Genomic DNA, 16,800 nt, shown 5'->3' with positions numbered 1-16,800 from the left:
CACATAAACTTATAGGACCATTGTCTGCCAACCCTGTACATGCTCTTGGATACACTCCCCATTTCATAGACATACCTAATAGTTCAGCCTGTTCACCCATCTATCTACTCATATACCCATGTTTGCCTTCACTGACAACACAGTACTATATGTGCAAAAGGGTTCATCTTTGTTGTCTGTACCTCCCATGTACCTCTCTATGAGCTTTTTTTTTTTATTTGTTGAAGAGGGTCTGTGTCACTTGTCTGCGTATTCCTCCATCTTACCAGAAGTCCAAGTTTTTTACTTTTAAAATATGTAACTGAAGGGGAAATAACCTTTGAGGCTAAACATGTCACCTTTTACTTTCCACAGCTGACTTGCTTTTGCTATTAATTCTTTTGTAACTTGTGGTGGGATAGACTTGTAAATCTGAAGTCCTGGCGTATTGCCACTTTTGTTCAGCATAGTCATAAAATCACTGCCTTCCACTGGAGGAGCATGAAGGATTAAACTTGTCCTGTTGCCTCCCAGGACCTGCTTCATGTGTAGATTTCCCTAATAAACTCCCCTGCCACCACTTTGGAGTTGCCTGCTTCTTTCTTCTGTCTCACAGTATTCTCCATATTTGGAGGCAAATTTCTAGTCACTGGTCCATGCACTGACAGTATCATAGATCTGTTGATTATGAATTAGCTGTTTTCTTCTTTAGATGCAGTGCTACTTTTACTTTTTTTCTTTATTTTTACATACTATTGTTTTATGCTACAGTTCACAATTAATTAAACATAAAATTAGTAGAAGATAAACTAACAGAAGGATGGCAGTTCAAACCCACCAGCCACTCCTCAGAAGGAAGATTGGGCTATCTACTTCCACAGTGATACCACCTTGGAAACCCAAGGAGGGGTCGCTATGAGTTGGATCTGACTCAAAGGCAGTGAGTTGAATTTGAGTTATGAAATAAAGTTTTAAATTTTTATTTTATTTTGTCCAATAAATATCTGCATTTTAGACTCATTACAAAATTCCTAGACTAAAATTGAGTTAATTGTTGTTTAGTGGTAGATTCTTGTCTTCAAATACTTCAATATTATTTTGGTAAGGGATCAATCAGAAAAAAGATCAAAACAGAATGAAGAAAGCCTAAGATTCATGTGGGATACCATCAAAAGGAATAACTTATGTGTGATCAGAATTCCAACACAAGAAGAGACAGCTAAAACCACAGTGAAAGTTGTCAAAGATTTCTTGAAAGAGAATTTCCTTAGTGTGATGAAAGATGAGAATATATCCATTCAAGAAGTTCAATGAACCTCAAACAGGATCGACCCCAAAAGAAAATCACTAGGATATATCATAATCAAATTCACCAAAACCAAAGACAAAGAAAGAATCCTGAAAGCAGCACAGGAAAAATGAAAAGTTATCTACAAAGGGCAACCATTAAGACTAAGCTGTGATTTCTTGGCAGAAACCATGCAGGCAAGAAGGCAATGGGATGGTATATATAAAAACCTGAAAGAAAAAAATTATAACTGAGCAAAATTGTTCCTCAAATATGATGGTGAAATTAGGACATTTCCAGATAAACAGATAAAAAGACAATTTGTTAAAACCAGACCAACCCTACAATAGATGCTAAAGGAAGTCCTATGGACAGAGAACCAAAAACAGCAAACAACAACTGACCACTAACACACATGATGACATAAAGCAGAAACCAACTCAGTTATGGAAGTATCCAAAGTAAAATAAGCTTACAAGATTGTAAACAGGGAACCAGGGACATGAATTGATCAATGAGGACAACTACAAACCAAAAAGAGGGAATAAATAGTGTAGGTACAAAACTTCTAAATGGGGAGGAAGTCAAGATAATTGCAAGATAGAATAGACTGTTCTAAACTTGGGAAGAAATTATAAATCACAGTGTAACCTCAAAGAAAAATAATAAACCTTTGCATCAAAATAAAAAACAGGAAAAGCACAAATACTAAAAGAATAGGAGCAAAGGAAATGATAATGCATGAACAAAATGAGCTCAGCACAGAAAATTATATGGAACTAAGAAATCAGCAATACCACACACAAAAAAACATATAACAAAATGACAGCAACAAATTCATACTTGCTGATAATTACATTGAATGTAAATGGATTAAATCCATCACTCATGAGATGCAGAGATGGAGGCTGGATAAGAAAACATACCCATCAATATCCTGTCTATGAGACACAACCTTAGAGACAAAGACAAAGACTAATAATCAAAGGTTGGAAAATGATATATCAAGCAAATGGCTGTAAAAAAGTGCAAAACAAAAACAAACAAACAACAACAACAAAAAAAAAACTCACTGCCATCGAGTCAGATCCAACTCCTAGTGACCCCTCCTTGGATTTCTGAGGCAGTATTACTGTGGAATTAGGTAGCAATATTAATTTCTGATAAATTGACTTTAAGACAAAAATGACTATATGGGACATAGAAGGACATTACATAATGATGAAAGGATTGATTGAACTAGAGGACATAACCATAATAAGTATCTATGCACCCAAAGAGAGAGCCCCAAAATAAATAAATCATACTTTAGCAGAACTGAAAAGAGAAATAGATGACTCCACAGTTACAGTAGGAGACTTTAATACACCACTTTCAAGCAAAGGTAGAACAACTGGAAAGAAATTCAGCAACAATGCAGGACTAAACAATACAATCCACCAACTTGACCTTATATACATCTACAGAGCACTTCACCCACAAACAGCAGAATATACATTTTTTTCCAGTGCACATGGAACATTCTCCAGGATAGACCATATGTTAGGCCACAAAGCAAGCCTTAGTAAATTTAAAACATTGAAATACTGCAAAGCATCGTCTCAGATTGCAATGCTATAAAATTAGAAATCAACAATAGAAAGATCAATGGAAAAAAAACAAACACATGGAAGTTGAATAGCACCCTCCTTAAAAATGACTGGGTCATAAAAGAAATAAAAAACAAAATAAAATAATTCCTTGAATCAAATGATAATGAAAACACAATACACCAAAATCTTTGGGACACAATAAGCAGTGATCAGAAGGCAATTTAAAGGAATAAATGGCACATCAAAAAAGAAGAAAGAGCCAAAATCAACACTTTAACCCAACATTTCCAACAATTAGAAAAAGAGCACAAAAAACCCTACACTCACCAGAAGAAAATAAATAATAAAGTTTTGAGCAGAAATAAGCAGAAAATAGAAAGACAGTAAAACAATCAGCAAGACTAGAAGTAGGTTTTATGAAACGATTAATAAAATTAACAAACCACTGGCAATTTTAACAAAGGAAAAGAGGGAGAGGATATAAATAACACAAATAAGAAACTAATTGGGTGATGTCACAACAGAACCAAATGAAATAAAAGGGATAATATCAGGATAGTATGAAGAACTGTGGGAGCTCTGGTAGCATAGTGCCTAAAGCACTCACCTGTTAACCAGAAGGCTAGTGGTTCAAACCCACCAGCCACTCCTAGGAAGGAAGGTTGGGCAATCTACTTCCATAGTAATACCATCTTGGAAACCCAAGGAGGGGTCGCTATGAGTTGGGTCCGACTCGATGGCACATAACAACAACATGATGAACTGTACCCTAACAAATTTGAAAATCTAGAAGAAATGGACAGATTTCTAGAAACATACTAATTACTGAAACTAACACAAACTGAGGTGGAAAAGTTGAACAGACCCATAACAAAAGAAGAAATTGAACAGGTCATAAAAAAAAAATTACCGACAAAAAAATGTCCTGGCCGAGACCATTTCACTGGAGAATTCATTAAAAAACAAACAAACAACAACAACAAAAAAAAAAAATTTAAAAAAGAACTGACACCAATCCTATTCAAACTATTCCAGAACATGGAAAAGGATGGACTCCTCCCAAAGTCATTTTATGTAGCAAGCATAATCCTGATACCAAAACCAAGCAAAGACATCACTAAAAAGGAAAACTACAGACCAATATCCCTCCTGAATATAGACACAAAAATCTTCAGCAAAATCCTAGCCAATAGACTCCAACAGTATATCAAAAAAACAATACATTGTGACCAAGTGGGGTTCATACCAGGTATGCAATGATGATCCTACATTAGAAAAAGAATCAACATAATCCGTCACATAAGTAAAACAAAGAAAAAGAACCACATGATCATATCAGTTGATGCAGAAAAGGCATTTGATAAAATCCAACACCTCTTCCTGATAAAAATTCTCAGAAAAATAAATGATAGAAGGGAAATTCCTCAACATAATAAAGGGCATATCTACAAAACCAACAGCCAGCATAATTCTCAATGGAGAAAGACTGAAACCATTCCCTTTGTGAATGGGAACCAGATAAGTATGCTATCACCACTTCTATTCAACATTGTACTGGAAGTCCTAGCCAGGTCAATAAGGCAATCAAAAGCATCCACATTGTCAAAGAAGAAGTAAAACTATATATATCTATTTGCAGATGACATGATGCTATACATAGAATACTCAAGAGACTTAGCAAGAAAATTACTGAAGCTAATTGAAAGGTTCAGCAAAGTGGCAGGATACAAGATCAACATACAAAAGTCAGTTGGATTCCTCTACACCAGCAAAGAGATTGCTAAAAAAGAAATAAGGAAGTCAATACCATTTACAATAGCTACCAGAATAAGGGGAGCTCTGGTAGCATAGTGGCTAAGACACTTGACTGCTACCCAGAAGGCTGGCGGTTCAAGCCCACCAGCCACTCCTCGGAAGGAAGATGGGGCAATCTACTTCCGTAGTGATACTGCCTCGGAAACCCAAGGGGAGGTCGCTATGAGTTGGGTCCGACTTGACGGCACATAACAACAACAACAACAACCAGAATAAATAAATAAATAAAATACTTGGGAATAAATCTTACCAGGGACACAAAAGACCTATATAAAGAAAACTGCAAAACAGCACTTCAAGAAAGCATGAGAGATCTATATAAATGGAAGAACATACTATGCTCATGGCTAGGAAGATTGAACATTGTGAAAATGTCGATACTACCCAAAGCAATCTATACATTCAATGAAATCCCCAATCCAGATCCCATCAACATTCTTTAAGGATATGGAAAAACCAATCACTAACTTTATGTGGAGAGGAAAGAGACCTCGGATAAGCAAAGCACTATTGAAGAAGTAGAGTAGTGTCTAATGCACTTGACTGCTAACCAGAAGGCTGGCAGCCACTCCTTGGAAGGAAGATGGGGCAATCTACTTCCGTAATGATACTGCCTGGGAAACCCAAGGAGGGGTCGCTATGAGTCGGGTCCGACTCAATGGCACATAACAACAACAATTGAAGAAGAACAAAGTAGAAGGTCTTACACTCCCAGATCTCAATATCTACTATACAGCCACAGCAGTCAAAACTGCCTGGACTGGTGCAATGACAGATACATAGACCAGTGGAATAGAATTGAGAATCCAGAAATAGAGCCATTGACCCATGGTCAGCTGATTTTTGACAAAGGGCCAAAATCCATCAAACGGGAAGAGATAGTCTCTTTAACAAATGATGCTGGCAAAACAGGATATCCATTTGCAGAAAAATGAAATAGGATCTATATTTCACATCATACACAAAAACTAACTGCAAGTGGATCAAAGACTTAAATGTGAAATCCAAAACTATAAAGTTCCTCAAGGAAAAAATAGGGGCAAATTTTGGGGTCCTAACATACAGCATAAACAGACTGCCAAGCATAATCCAAAACACACAAACTGTAGAAGATAAACTAGATGAATGAGATTTTCTAAAAATTAAATTCTTAGGTGCATCTAAAGACTCCTCCAAAAGAGAACCTACAGATTGGGAAAAAATATTTGGCAATGATATACCTTACAAGGGACTTATCTCTAGAATTTATAGAAAACTCCAAAACCTCAACAACAAAAAGACAAACAATCCAATTAAAAAATGGGCAGAAGGCATGAAAAGACACTTCACCAAAGAAGATATTCAGGCAGCCAACAAAGACAACAAGAAATGTTCACAATCATTAGCCATTACAGATGCAAATCAAAACAATGAGATACCATCTTGCCCCAGCACTAGTAGTAAAATTCAACAAGACAGAAAATAACAAATGGTGGCAAAAGTGTGGAGAGATTGGGACTTTCTAACACTGCTGGTGGGACTGTAAAATGATACAATCACTGTGGAAAGCAGTATGGCGATTCCTTAAAAAGTTGGAAGTAGAAATACCATTTGATGCAGCAATCCCATTACTAGATATATATCCCAAAAAAGTGAGAGGCAGGACAAGAACAGATATATGCACATCCATTTTCAGTGCAGCACTATTTAGAACAGCAAAGAGATGGAAACAGCCTAAGTGCCCATCAACAGAAGAATGGATAACCAAACTATGGTACATACACACAGTGAATATTATGCAACACTAAAGAATAATGTAGAATCTGAAAACTACCACATAATGTGGATGAGCTTGGGGGACATTATGCTGAGTGAAATAAATCAATCACATAAGGACAAATATTGTATTTCTTCACTATTGTAAAGAGTCAAGGAAAGGTTTATATATGGAAGGTGTTAGGCCGAAGCAAACCCAAGCCAGCAACATTTCAGTTAGCAGCTTCCTCTGGGTGTCAGGCCCTGATGAGACAGCCTGATAAGACAACCGAAGTGACAGAACCCGCCCAGACTGGAAAGTCCCATGCAGTGACAAACTTCCTCTTTTGAAGCTCCCTCATGCTAATTAAGTACAGACCCACGCTAACAGCTAATTGGACCCTGCCATTTCCTTAGAGGACCCTGTCATTTCCCTGGTGTCCCCAAATAGGTCCTCTCTGTGTCTATAAAAAACCATGCCCCCTGCCCAGGGGGTGCGACTTCTCGGGCCCCTCTCAGGGACCTGTGAACCTCGCCCGGGCCCCTCTCGGGGACCTGTAAACTTCACCCGGAAACTCAGAATAAAAACTTCTCTTTAACCTCACTTTTGTGCATCCTCTTCTCCTTACTGTGGCCTTACAGAATGAACTTTTTTTTAAAATTTATTATTATCCTACTTCCATAGTGATACTGCCTCGGAAACCCAAGGAGGGGTCGCTATGAGTCGGGTTTGACTCGATGGCACATAACAACAACAACATTATTATTTTTATTGTGATTTGGATGAAAAGTCACAGAGCAAATTCACTTTCCATACAGCAGTTCACACACACTTTGTCTCATGACATTGACCACAATTTACCACAATGCAACAGCTCCCCTCCCACTTCCTCCTGATAATTACCGCTTCCCTGTGTCCATCCCTCCATGCCTTCCGGCCCCCTGAGCTATCTCCCAGTGCATAAACAGCCCTTCTTTCTCCCATGATTGTTCTTTCCAAGGAGTGTATCTACCCTCAGGTAAATGTTCAACTCATATGCCTGTCTTTTGCTTGGCTGGAAGCCACAGGGGTGTGTTCAATTCCAGACCTGACGGGCAGCTAGGGGCCATTCTCCCTCTCTATCCAGGATTTCCTACATAGATCCTGGAAGGAACTTTTTTTTTTTTTTTTTTTTTTTTTTGTGATTTGGGTGAAAGTTTACAGAGCAAATTCACTTTCCATGTAGCCGCTCACATACATTTTGTCTCAAGACATTGACTGCAATTTCCCACAATGCAACAGCTCCCCTCCCACTTCCTCCCCATAGTTACCTCTTCCCTGTGTCCTTCCCTCTCATGCACTTCTGCCCCACGAGCTGCTTCCTGTGCAACACAGCCCTTCTATTCTCCCATGATTGATCTCTCCAAGGAGTGTATCTACCTCAGGTAAATATTCAGCTCATATGCCTGTCTTTTGTTTGGCTGGAAGCCACAGGGATGGGTTCAGTTCCAGACCTGAAGGGCAGCTAGTGGCCATAGTCTCAGGGTTTCCACCAGGCTGTAAGGAAACTTTTTTTTTTTTTGGTTACCAGGGTGGGGTGGGAGGGGAGGGAACACTGATAGATAATTAGAGACAAGTATTGATATGGGTGAAGGGAAGGTCAAAGTACCAAAAGTGAGTGATCAGCATGGTGGCATTGAGGAAGAGGAAGACTTTCACCCAAATAGAGAGGTACATGGGAGGTATGGACAACAAAGATGAACCCTTTTGCATGTACAGTACTGCATTTTTAGTGATGACAAGCATTGATCTATGGGTGGATAGACGAGTGGACAGGCTGAACAATCAGATATGTCCAGGCAGGGGGGGAGTGTATTCATGATCATGTATAGGGTTGGCAGTCGATGTTTCTACAAGCATATTTGTATGTGCGGTAAGAATGTCCGGGTGTATAGTAGAGCTGATGAGGGACAAGCTGACAAGGTAATTTCTTGGCCACAGCCATCTACCCTGAGAGAGTGAGTAGTTGGACCTGTGGGCTTGGGACTATGCTTGCAGGGGACATCCAGCTCAATTGGCATAATGTACTACACAAAAACATTGTTCTACATCCTACTTTGGTGAGTAGCTACTGGGGTCTTAGAAGCTTGCAAGCAGCCATCTATATACAACAATGGGTCTCTCCTTGTTCAGAGCAAAGAAGAATGAAGAAAACCAGATGCATGGAAACAATTAGTCCAAGGGACTAGGAGACCCTGTAATGCTCAGCCTATAAGACCCTGAGACCAGAAGAACTGGTGCCAGCTACCACTGTCAACCACTTAAAAAGGGATCAGTGCTGAATATCCCACATAGAGTGGGAGAACAATGTGGAACAAAACTCAAAATCATTTAGAAAAAAAAACACCCAGGTTTACTGGTCTGATAGAGCCTAGTGAGACCCCTGAGACTATGGCCCCTAGTTACCCTTCAGATCTGGAACTGAATTCACACCTATGACTTCCAGCCAAATAATAGACAGACATATGGGGTGAACATTTACATCAGGTAGATACACTCCTTGGAGAGATCAATCTTGGAAGAACAGAAGGGCAGTGTTTGCACAGGGAGACAGCTCTGGGTGTGTGAGAGTGCACGGGAGGGAAGGGCACAGGGAAGAGGTAACTATGGGGAGGAAGTGGGAAGAGAGCTGTTACATTGTGGGGACTTGCAGTCAATGTCATGAAACAAAATGTGTATGAACTGCTGTATGGAAAATGAATTTGCTCTGTAAACTTTCACCCAAATCACAATAAAAATTGAAGGAAAAAAAAAAAAAAAAGAATTCTTGTCTTCCATGAAGAAGACCCAGGTGCAATTCCCAGCCAATGTACCTCATGTGCAGCTACCCCCTGTCCGTCAGTGGAGGTTTATGTGTTGCTGTAATACTTAACAGGTTTCAGCACAGCTTCCAGGCTAAGGTGGACTAGGAAGGAAGGCTTGATGATCTACTTCCCAAAATCAGTCAATGAAAACTCTGTGCCTCATAATAGTCTGATCCACAACTGATCATGGGGATGGTGCAGGACAGCATTTAGTCCACCTGTGCATGAGGTTGCCATGAGCTGGGGCAAACTGGATGGCCACTAATAAGAACAAGAATGAGGGCACAGACAAGAAAGCATCCTGCTAGCAAAATCCACCAATTCCCTCAGCAACAAAACCTGAAAACCTGAGGGAAACAGACACAAATAATGTTCCTGCAATTCTGAGCATCAAATGAAAAGTTAAAGACTAGATTGAGCACTTACTGGAAAGAAAAATGGTCCAAGATTAGTGACTGGGGAGAGGAAAGAGGCAGAATGGTCCAAAGTGGAAGCATCATGAGTAGAGATGCAGGTGGTGATGAGGAGGGGAAAAAAAAAATCATGGAAGCCACACAGCAATAATGACACAGTGTAGACAGATTGGGAGAAATTCATGGTGAGCAGTAGATGTGTGGGAGCTGGGAGAGAAATGGACAAGTGGCACAGATGGCCCTGGAGAGAGAGGGTAGAGAGGAGGGAGTGAATTCAGCCAGGTTTGGTGTTGGGAAGGGTGAAGAAACTGGGCTCAGGACAGTCTCTTGCTTTGTTGAATTGGGTCAAGAAAGGGACTAACAGCTATGAAGCTCTGCCCTCACCAACCCCAACCCAGACCCCTGGACACCTCCACCTCTAGCAGCCTGAATCAGGGGCTGAAACTCACTCTTAGGACCGAGAGAAATTTTTCCCACTGAAAAAGGCACAACTGTGCAGCCTCTTCCCCAAAAGGGGCTTATTGTGTCAAGCACCTTCCACCTCTGCAAACTGAAAAGCCTATGCTCTTGTGGTTAGGAGCTCTGGTAGCATAGTGCCTAAGGCACTTGATTGCTAACCAGAAGGCTGGCAGTTCAAACCCACCAGGCACTCCTTGGAAGGAAGGTTGGGCAATTTACTTCCGTAGTGATACTGCCTCGGCAACCCAAGGAGGGGTCACTATGAGTTGGGGCTAACTCAACGGCACATAAAAACAACAACAACATGCTCGTGTGATTAGAGAAGAAGGTTTCAGGGTGGCTTTTCGCCAGACTCTGGGCAGGAGTTTTGTCTATCCAGAAGGGTGCTAGTCCCATGCCAGTAAATCATGATTGGGGAACCAGACTCTGCCCCAAAAAGTACAGCTCCTTTGTGAATAGGGGCAACACCTCCCCCACTGCCACCACCACCACCAAACAGGAGGCTAAGGAAGGCCCTTAGCCACCCGTAGCAATCCACTCCAAAAAGATAGACTCAAAGGCTGTAGCTATCTCTCCCTCCTCATATGTCACTGGTTGATCCTTCTCCTACTGAGCAAAACAGGCAGACACCTGCAGCTTTTATGACTGACAGGGATCATTAATGCTTAGTTCCTTACACCTCTGTGGGCACACACTTGTGGAGTGTGGTTTCTGCCACACTCGCCTGCTCCCAGGGCTGTCACCTGACCATAATTAGAAAAGTCCCTCCCCTTCAGTTTCCCTTCCCTCCTTCTCTCTTTCCCTATTTTTCTCCCTTACATTTTTATTTCTCCCTCCTCCTCATCTTCTTAAATTTTTGCCATTTTTCCAACTCTACCACCCTCCCCCTTTTTCTACATTTTCTTTCTTCCTTTTCTTTCCCTTTTTTTCCCCTTTTTCTATCCCATCCAACAGGAAGAGGATGTTAACTCTCCACTAATCAGCCATTTCTACTGCACTGGCCACCCCAACCACTATATAAGCACCACTATCAACTCCTACAGGAGCTCTGGTAGCATAGTGGCTAAGACACTTGCCTGCTAACCAGATGGCTGGCGGTTCAAACCCACCAGCCACTCCTCGGAAGGAAGGTTGGGCAATCCTACTTCCGTAGTGATACTGCCTCGGAAACCCAAGAAGGGGTCGCTATGAGTTGGGGCCGACTCGACGGCACATAACAACAACAACATCAACTCCTACACCACTGAATCAACAACAGACAGTGGACAACACCTGTTCATACCAACTGCAGTTCCTCGTCATACCAGAGACCCACACACCTACATTCCCATCAATTACTCAGGAGATAGCCAGGGAATGCCTAAGTGCTGCCAAGGAACACACTTGCTTCACTAATTCAGATATACTGAAACAGACCAACGCACAATCAACAAATAAAAACAACTTCAAAATGTTTCAGAGACAACAGACAATGCTCATTCAAACAGTGCAATAGGACAAGATAGTGGAAGGTGACCAAAATAAAGAACTAGGAAATCTCCCTGAGGAAAAATAGGTAATAGAAATACCTGAAAATGAATTAAAAAGATTATATATTGTGGTGGTTAAATTTGTGTGTCAACTTGGCTGGGCAGCTGGATGTAGTATTCCCCATGATGAGAGTGATAATCAACTCCATGGTGGAATCTGTTGTGAGCAGCTGAGTAGCTGCCTTAGGGATGTGGTCTGCTTCCTGTATATAAGGAGAAGCCTTGGGGATAGTCTCTAGTTTATGGCATGCGTGAACACTGTGTGTAGCTGTGTCATTGTTCAGCAGCCAGCCATGCTCTGCCAACATTGGGACTAACAACGGACTTGAGTTAATGGCCTGCCATGTGGTTTGGTAACATCAGGACTGTGCCATTTTATTTGTTGACCTTGGCCTTGTTAGTCTCAGGAGCCAGTAGCTACCTGACTAAAGAGAAGCCTCTAGCTTCAGTGGGCTGGGACCAAGAGGCAGAGCTGAAGCTCAAGGTTGAGGGGCTTTCACCCAGCCCCTAGAGCCTGGCACTTTGAACTCGGACTTCTAGCCTCCCAAACTATAAGAGGCTCCTGTTCATTGTTCCTTTAAGCCATCTCATTTGTGGTATATTCTTGTCAGAGTGGCACTAGGTAACCAGAACATATATAATTTTGGAAGGAGATATGTATACCTCTGTCCAAGAACTCAAGGAAACCATAAAGGGAAGCAAGGAAAAGACTGACAATATCACTGATGAATTCAGGAAAATCATTCAAGAACAAAATGACAAAATTAATAGACAATCAGAAATCATACAAAAACAAGAATATACTGAAGATGAACACAAAAGTTACAGAGACAGATACACTTTGGAAACACAAAAGAGTAGAACTGAATTGGCTGAGGAATGTATATCCCAGCTAGAAGACAAATCCTTTGACACCAGTTTGTATGAGGAAAAATCAGATAAGGGAATCAAGAGAAATGAAGAAAACCTAGGAGTTATTTGGGATGATAGCAAAAGAAATAACATATGCCTTATTGGCATCCCAGAACAAGAGGAGGCAAAAAAAGAAAACAACTGAGAAAATCATTGAAGGCTTGCTAACAGAAAATTGCCCCAGTATTGTGAAAGACAAAAAGATATCCATCCAAGAAGCTCAACGAACCCCATATAGGATAGACCCCAGGAAAAAAGTCACCAAAACGTATCAGTCAAATTTTCCAAAACCAAAGACAATCTTGAGAGTAACTGGGGAAAAACAAAATGTTACCTACAAAAGCAACTGATAAGACTAAGCTCTGATTTCTCAGCAGAAACCATGCAGGCAAGAAGGCAATGGGATGACAAATACAAAATCTTGAAGGAAAAATATTTCACTGAGAATTATATATTCAGCAAAATAGTTCCTCAAATATGATGGTGAAATCAGGACATTCACAGACAAACAGAAATTAAGGGAATTTATGAAAACCAGACCAACCCTACAAGAAATGCTGAAGCACATCCTTCCAAAAGAAAACCAACAACAGAAGGCAGCAACCCAAGATTAAGACTTGTGACAACATCACTCAGAAACCAACCCAGCAAAAGAATTCTCAAATCTAAAAGAAGCTTACAAAATGGAAAATAGAGAACCAGAGGAGTAAATCTGTAAACGATACCAACTACAAAACAAATAGAGGGAATAAATGATACAAATAAAAACTTACACATGGAGAGGAAGTCAAGTCAATGTCAATATAGGACAGAATGTGCTAAACTTAAGGAGAAAAGAGTTTACTGTAGGAAAATCACAAAGATAATTAATAACTCTTCTAACCAAAATAAGAAAGGGGAAAACTAAGGCAAAGGGCAACAAAAATCAACAATAATGAAGAAAAGGGGAAGAAAACTTGATAACAAAATTAACTCAGCACAGAAAAATGTTTGGAACAAAGAAATCATCAGCACCACAATAAAAAACACAAAAGAATGACAACAGTAAATTCATATCTATCATTAATAATACTAAATGTGAATGAATTAAATACACCAGTCAAGAAAAAGAGAGTGGCATATTGCGTAAGAAACCAAGACCCATCAATATGCTGCCTACAAGAAGAGACTCACGTTAGACACAAAGATAAAAATAAATTAAAAGTCAAAGGATGGGAAAAAAAAATCAATGGCAATAAAAAAAAGGAGGAGAGGTGATATTAATTTCTGATAAAATAGACTTCAAAACAAAATCTCACATAAAGGATAAGGAAAGACATTATATAATGTTAAAAGGGTCAATAGGCCAAGAGGACATGCAATAATAAATATCTATGCACTCAATGAAAAAGCTCCAAAATACATAAAGAAAACATTAACTGAATTAAAAGGAGAAATAGACAATACTACAAGAATAGTAGGAGACTTTAACACACCACTTTCGATGAAGGACAGAACAACCAAAAATACTCAACAAAGATACAGACAGTCTCAACGACACAATCAACCAACTTGACCTCAGACATATACAGAGCACTCCACCCAACAAAAACAAAATACACATTCTTTTCCACTGCACATTGATCATTCTCCAGAATAGACCATATGTTAGGCCACAAATCAAGCCTCAATAAATTTAAAAAGATTGAAATTCTACAAAGCATCTTCTCAGATCACAACGCTATAAAATTAGAAATCAACAATAGTAAGACCAGGAGAAAAAAAAAATCAAATACATGGAAATTGAATAACACTTAGCTGAGGAACCACTGGAAAAGAGAAGAAATAAAGTGTGACATTAAAAACAATTCCTAGAAACAAACAAGAATGAAAACACAACATACCAAAACCTCTGGGACACAGTAAAAGCAGTACTCAGAGGTCAATTTATAGCAATTAATGCACACATCAAAAAAGAAGAAAGACTCAAAATCAACACCTTAATCCAACAACTCTAACAATTAGAAAAAGAGCAACAAAAGAAGCCTTCAGTCTCCAGAAGAAAGGAAATAATAAAGATCAGATTAGAAATAAATGAAACAGAAAAACAATAGAGAAAATCAAGAAGACTAGAAGCTGGTTCTTTGAAAATGTTATCAAAATTGACAAACCACTGGCAAATTTAACTAAGAAAAACAGAGAGATGATGTAAATAACACAAAACTAATGAAATGGGTGACATCACAACAGTACCAATCAAAATAAAAAGGATAATAACTGAATACTACGAAGAACCGTACTCTAACAAATTTGAAAACCTAGAAGAAATGGACAAGTTCCTAGAAACAAAAGAGCTACCTAAACTAGCACAGAATGATTTTCTACCTCATAACAAAAGAAGAAATTGAGCAGGTCATAAATAAACTCTACCCCCACACAAAAAATGTCTTGGCACAGATGGCTTCACTGGAGAATTCTATCAAACTTTCAGAGAAGTCGTGACACCTATCCTACTCAAGCTGTTCCAGAACATAGAAAAAGATGGCAAACTCCCAAATTTATTCTGTGACGCAAGCATAACTCTGATACCCAAACCGGACAAAGACACTACTAAAAAGGCATCTCTCATGAATATAGATGCAAAAATCTTCAACAAAATTCTTGCTAATAGAACCCAACAATATATATATAAAAAATAATACCCCATGACCAAGTGGGATTCATTCCAGGTATGCAAAGATGGTTCAACATTAGAAAAACAATCAATGTAATCCATCACATAAATAAAACAAAGGAAAAGAACCACATGATCATATCCATTGGTGCAGAAAAGGCATTTGATAAAATCCAATATTCATTCCTGATAAAAGCTCTCAGCAAAACAGGAATAAAAGGGAAATTCCTCAACATAATAAAGGCCATATATGCAAAACCAACAGTGAACATTATTCTCAAAGGAAAGAAACTCGAAGTATTCCCTTCGTGAACAGGAACCAGGCAAAAATGCCCTCTATCGCTATTTCTATTCAACATTGTGTTGGATGTCCTAGCCAGGGCAATAAGGCAAGAAAGAGAAATCAAAGACATGCACATTGGAAAAGAAGTAAAACTATCTGTATTTGCAGATGACATGATGCTATACATAGAAAAGTCAATAGACTCAGCAAGAAAATTGTTGTTGTTAGGTGCCGTCAAGTTGTCTCCGACTCATGGTGACCCTATGCCCAGCAGAAAGAAACTCTGCCCAATCTTGTGCCAGCCTCACAATCCTTGCTATACCTGAGCCCATTGTCCCAGTCTGTGTCTACTCATCTCATTGAGGGCCTTCCCTTTCTTTGTTGACCCTACACTTTGCCAAGCATTATATCCTTCTCCAAGGAATGGTTCCTTCTGACAACATGACCAAAGTAGGTGAAATGAAGTCTGGCCAGTTTTGCTTCCAAGAAGCATCCTGGCTGCACTTCATCCATGACAGATTTGTTAGTCTTTTTAGTAGATCGTGGTACTCTTAGCATTCTTCTCCAACACCACAACTCAAAAGCATTAACTCTTCTTTGGTCTTCCTTATTCATTGTCCAGCTCTCACATGCATAAGAGGTGACTGAAAATACCATGGTTTGGGTTAGGCTCACCTTAGTCTTCAAGGAGATGTCTTTGCTCTTCAGCACTTGAAAAAGGTCTTTTGCAGCACATTTACCCAGTGCAATACATCATCTGATGTGTTGACTGCTGCTTCCATTGGTGTTGATTGTAGAACCAAGTATGAAATCCTTGACAACTTCAATCTTTTCTCCACCCATTGTGAAGCTATTTATTGGACCAGTTGTGAGGATTTTTGTTTTATGTTGAAGTGTAATCCATACTGCAGATTGTAATCTTTATTATTATTATTTCACTGACCCTCATCTGATCTTCTCAGAAATTTATGTGTTTATCTGTAGCCTGGTGTTTGCAGTATTGTGGATATAATGTTGGTATTAGAGTCTGTTGTCTATATCTTATGTGCACAATTTGGTGTCCTCCCATTTCCTAATGTTATCATGGTGGTCACAGACAGTTTCTATACCATCCCTCCCCTTACCCACGTCAGTGTGTGGCCCCCAACTAGCCCAAAATTAATCCCTCCCCACCCCGGTAACCTACAAAGTGAGTTTCCTTTCTTTCTTTTTTTTTTTTAAATTGTGATTTGAGTGAAGATTTACACAGCAAATTCACTTTCTATACAGCAGTTCACATATACTTTGTCTCATGTCATT

This window comes from Orycteropus afer, unplaced genomic scaffold (assembly GCF_000298275.1).
Source record: "Orycteropus afer afer isolate SDZICR_OR568_19922 unplaced genomic scaffold, OryAfe1.0 scaffold00039, whole genome shotgun sequence".
NCBI lineage: Eukaryota > Metazoa > Chordata > Mammalia > Tubulidentata > Orycteropodidae > Orycteropus > Orycteropus afer.
The sequence above is the reverse complement of the archived record's forward strand: the minus strand, read 5'-3'. Positions refer to the sequence as shown.